Source organism: Pseudophryne corroboree, unplaced genomic scaffold (assembly GCF_028390025.1).
Source record: "Pseudophryne corroboree isolate aPseCor3 unplaced genomic scaffold, aPseCor3.hap2 scaffold_74, whole genome shotgun sequence".
In the NCBI taxonomy this organism is placed as follows: Eukaryota; Metazoa; Chordata; class Amphibia; order Anura; family Myobatrachidae; genus Pseudophryne; species Pseudophryne corroboree.
Genome location: NW_026970320.1, coordinates 1,101,515 through 1,106,157, shown reverse-complemented (window position 1 = coordinate 1,106,157; position 4,643 = coordinate 1,101,515). Strand labels below are relative to the sequence as shown.

General features: G+C 47.1%; 4 non-coding genes across 4 annotated transcripts; all 4 read left to right on the top strand.

Moving 5' to 3' along the window:
• Nucleotides 1-1,009: 1,009 nt before the first annotated feature.
• On the top strand, nt 1,010-1,173 carry LOC135040453 (U1 spliceosomal RNA). The gene has a single exon (XR_010234354.1). It is a non-coding gene; the product is annotated as a U1 spliceosomal RNA (small nuclear RNA).
• Nucleotides 1,174-1,325: 152 nt separating this feature from the next.
• LOC135040497 (U1 spliceosomal RNA) lies at nt 1,326-1,488 on the top strand. Its single transcript, XR_010234397.1, has one exon. It is a non-coding gene; the product is annotated as a U1 spliceosomal RNA (small nuclear RNA).
• A 671-nt stretch (nt 1,489-2,159) lies between these two features.
• Nucleotides 2,160-2,323, top strand: LOC135040444 (U1 spliceosomal RNA). The gene has a single exon (XR_010234345.1). It is a non-coding gene; the product is annotated as a U1 spliceosomal RNA (small nuclear RNA).
• A 151-nt stretch (nt 2,324-2,474) lies between these two features.
• Nucleotides 2,475-2,637, top strand: LOC135040463 (U1 spliceosomal RNA). Its single transcript, XR_010234364.1, has one exon. It is a non-coding gene; the product is annotated as a U1 spliceosomal RNA (small nuclear RNA).
• The last annotated feature ends 2,006 nt before the right edge of the window (nt 2,638-4,643 follow it).

Genomic DNA, 4,643 nt, shown 5'->3' with positions numbered 1-4,643 from the left:
TATGCATCCAATTAGTATATGTATGTATCCAATCAACTAATTAGTAATGCTATTGGTCCGGTGCATTTTAAAAAGAGCCTGCTAGGCTGCTGATGTATCCTCTGACGAAACCGCTCTTGGATAACAGCGGAGAAACGCGTAAGAAAGGTGACTACCGGACACTCTGATTGCTGAGATATAAGCCCGTTCATGAACGAGGTACATCACGGCGGACGTCTGATGCAAAGACAGCGGTGAAGGGGAAAAAGCAATTTGAGAGCGAGCAAAAGGAGGTCTCTACCCCACGGCAGGGAGGAATATCCCGACCGCAAGTGCCAATAAGATCCAGCCACGGTTAACGGGGGTCGTAGCATACCGCTGTGTTTCACCAACCATCACAGCGCTCTCCCCCTGTTTTCTTTCATTACTCACGTGAATTACATATGAACTTTAACTGCAGTAAATAAGAGGCGTTGGTTACAACTGTTGCTGTTCATCCACAAGAAGGAATTTAATGTATCAATTACAATTGGAAAGTAACGATTAAATTACAACAGCTGTATCCAGGAGGATTTTTTGGACACTTTAATAGACATTCCGTTGTCATCAAGGGCAATATGAAATAGATACTGATTACATTTAGATATGGATAGTGGTGCCTATATATGTTGACTCCATTGTATTTTATTGAATGTAGGTTTCTTCTGTCTATATATATTTTTTAAAAATAAAGAGCTTGTATATTTTATTTTTTGCGCTCCCTTGATAACAAGTGTGATTATCTTTAAAATTTGGTTTATTATTGGTAGAACAGTACTACCTATGGGAGCAGCATTTTATAATATATGGTGAAAATTAATAGATGTATAAAGATGAAATAAGCAACAAATTGGTGAAATAGATACGTTTTGATAGGAGCGCTGGGTTCTATATATATATATTGACATTTGGTTATATATATGTATAGACTTTATAAATTCTTGACAGAGATGTGCCTGAGCAGCGGCCCTCCCCAGCCCTATCCCAAATCATACTTATTTTGCATAGGAGATACCATGGTCATGAAGATTGTTCTCCCAGGGTGAGGCTCATTCATTGCATTCTGGGTATGCTGATCCCTGTGATTTCCCCAAATGTGGGAAACTGGACTGCATTATTTGTGGTAGTGAGGGACTGTGTTTGTGCTTTCCTCTGGTCAGCTCTGGTAAAAGTCAGATTTCTTTGTCTCAGATCTTCCTCTAGCCTTGTTCTTCTTTCGAGAGTTCCCTTGTGCTGCCTCTGTTGGATCTCCTTCACTTGACAGGGGGGTGCCCGAGCAGCGACCCTCCCCAGCTCTAACCCAACTCCTACTTACCTGCCAGGTGAGATACTATGATCATGAAGGTGCTTCTCCCAGGGTAAGGCTCACCCATTGCACTCTGGGTGTGCTGCTCCTGCGGTTTTCCCAAATGTTGGACACTTGACTGCATAATTTGTGTTTCCCCTGGTCGGCTCTCGTATAATTCAGATCTCTTTGTCTCAGGTCTCTCTCCAGCCTAGTTTGCTGTCTGTTTCCACTTCTCTTTTCTTGAGCCGCTCCCTTCTATGCCCTTGCGCACTATCCTGACTTCTCCCGTCTGCTTACTTTGTGCCTTCCAATGCACAATGCAAACTACAGGTAGTGTTGCAGGGCCCATGCCCTTTTACTTGCCTTACAGAGCAGCTCTGGAGCTGTTACAGTGCCCAGCTGCTGCAAGAAATCAGCTTGAATGCTTCAGGGGTTGGGGCATAGCCAACATGAGCCCCACACCGAAGGAGGGTGGAGGTGTTTAATGCGAACTAGGGGTCATCCAAGCGCCGCAAAAGGCCGCCATGCCCTGCACGCCCCTTTTCTCTTTTCATATGCAGACGAGGGTTGAAGCCAACTTTGACCCACTGCTTGGATGACATCACCATATGCAAATCCATCTGCTGCATGCCTTCCCCCGGGAATGCTTGCACTAGTTGTTGCATTTGGTTTGTTGTTTGGGGGTGCTTCAGTATTAGGCAGCCTTCTGCCCTACCATGTTCATCTGAAAATATGTGTTCTCCCTGCAGTTGTTGTCCCCAGATGAGAGTTCCCTTGTGCTGCCTCAGTTGAATCTCCTTTACTTGACAGAGATGTGCCTGAGCAGCGGCCCTCCCCAGCCCTATCCCAAATCATACTTATTTTGCATAGGAGATACCATTTTCATGAAGATTGTTCTCCCAGGGTGAGGTTCATTCATTGCATTCTGGGTATGCTGACCCCTGTGATTTCCCCAAATGTGGGAAACTCGACTGCATTATTTGTGGTAGTGGGGGACTGTGTTTGTGCTTTCCTCTGGTCAGCTCTGGTAAAAGTCAGATTTATTTGTCTCAGATCTTCCTCTAGCCTTGTTCTTCTTTCGAGAGTTTCCTTGTGCTGCCTCAGTTGGATCTCCTTCACTTGACAGGGGGGGCCCGAGCAGCGACCCTCCCCAGCTCTATCCCAAATCCTACTTACCTGCCAGGTGAGATACTATGATCATGAAGGTGCGTCTCCCAGGGCAAGGCTCACCCATTGCACTCTGGGTGTGCTGCTCCTGCGATTTCCCCAAATGTGGGAAACTTGACTGCATAATTTGTGTTTCCCCTGGTCGGCTTTCGTATAATTCAGATCTCTTTGTCTCAGGTCTCTCTCCAGCCTAGTTTGCTGTCTATTTCCACTTCTCTTTTCTTGAGCCGCTCCCTTCTATGCCCTTGCGCACTATCCTGACTTCTCCCGTCTGCTTACTTTGTGCCTTCCAACGCACAAAGGCTTGAATGGCCTTTTGCTGCTCCTCCATCCTCTGAAGCATATAGAGGGTTGAATTCCACCTCGTTACCACCTCTTGCTTCAGAGGATGGCAGGGCAGGTTCAGGAATGTTTGGTGGTGCTCCAGTCTTCGGCACGCGGTGGCTGAATGCAGAAAGTGGCCCGCAATTCTTCGGGCCACCGACAGCATCTCTTGCACGCCCCTGTCGTTTTTTTAAATAATTCTGCACCACCAAATTCAATGTATGTGCAAAACATGGGACGTGCTGGAATTTGCCCAGATGTAATGCACGCACCATATTGGTGGCATTGTCCGATGTCACAAATCCCCAGGAAAGTCCAATTGGGGTAAGCCATTCTGCGATGATGTTCCTCAGTTTCCGTAAGAGGTTGTCAGCTGTGTGCCTCTTATGGAAAGCGGTGATACAAAGCGTAGTCTGCCTAGGAACGAGTTGACATTTGCGAGATGCTGCTACTGGGGCCGCCGCTGCTGTTCTTGCTGCGGGAGGCAATACATCTACCCAGTGGGCTGTCACAGTCATATAGTCCTGAGTCTGCCCTGCTCCACTTAACCACGGACATGTGGACTAGTGGACCTTGGGTACAACTGCATTTTTTAGGACACTGGTGACTCTTTTTCTGAGGTCTGTGTACATTTTCGGTATCGCCTGCCTAGAGAAATGGAACCTAGATGGCATTTGGTACCGGGGACACAGTACCTCAATCAAGTCTCTAGTTGCCTCTGAATTAACGATGGATACCGGAACCACGTTTCTCACCACCCAGGCTGACAAGACCTGAGTTATCCGCTTTGCAGCAGGATGACTGCTGTGATATTTCATCTTCCTCGCAAAGGACTGTTGGACAGTCAATTGCCTACTGGAAGTAGTACAAGTGGTCTTCCAACTTCCCCTCTGGGATGACGATCGACTCCCAGCAGCAACAACAGCAGCGCCAGCAGCAGTAGGCGTTACACTCAAGGATGCATCGGAGGAATCCCAGGCAGGAGAGGATTCGTCAGACTTGCCAGTGACATGGCCTGCAGGACTATTGGCTTTCCTGTCTAAGGAGGAAATTGACACTAAGGGAGTTGGTGGTGTGGTTTGCAGGAGCTTGGTTACAAGAGGAAGGGATTTAGTGGTCAGTGGACTGCTTCCGCTGTCATCCAAAGTTTTTGAACTTGTCACTGACTTATGATTAATGCGCTGCAGGTGACGTATAAGTGAGGATGTTCTGAGGTGGTTAACGTCCTTACCCCTACTTATTACAGCTTGACAAAGGCAACACACGGCTTGACACCTGTTGTCCGCATTTATGTACAGGATGCATACCTTCATGTCCCCATTTATCCATCTCATCAGGCGTACCTCAGATTTGCGGTACAGGACTGTCATTGCCAATTTCAGACGTTGCTGTTTGGTCTCTCCACGGCCCAGAGAATTTTCACCAAGGTAATGGCGGAAATGATGGTTCTCCTGCGTAAGCAAGGTGTCACAATTATCCCGTACTTGAGCGATCTCATAAAAGCGAGATCAAGAGAGCAGTTGCTGAACAGCGTATCACTTTCACTGAAAGTGTTACAGCAACACGGCTGGATTTTCAATATCCCAAAGTCGCAGTTGGTTTCTACGACTCATCTGTCTTTCTTGGGCATGATTCTGGACACAGACCAGAAGAGAGTTTATCTCCCGATAGGAAAGGCCAAGGAACTCATGACTCTTGTCAGGAACCTATTGAAACCAAAACTTGTGTCAGTGCATCACTGCACTTGAGTCCTGGGAAAGATGGTGGCATCATACGAAGCCATTCCATTCGGCAGGTTCCATGCGAGGACTTTCCAATGGGACCTACTGGACAAGTGGTCTGGGTC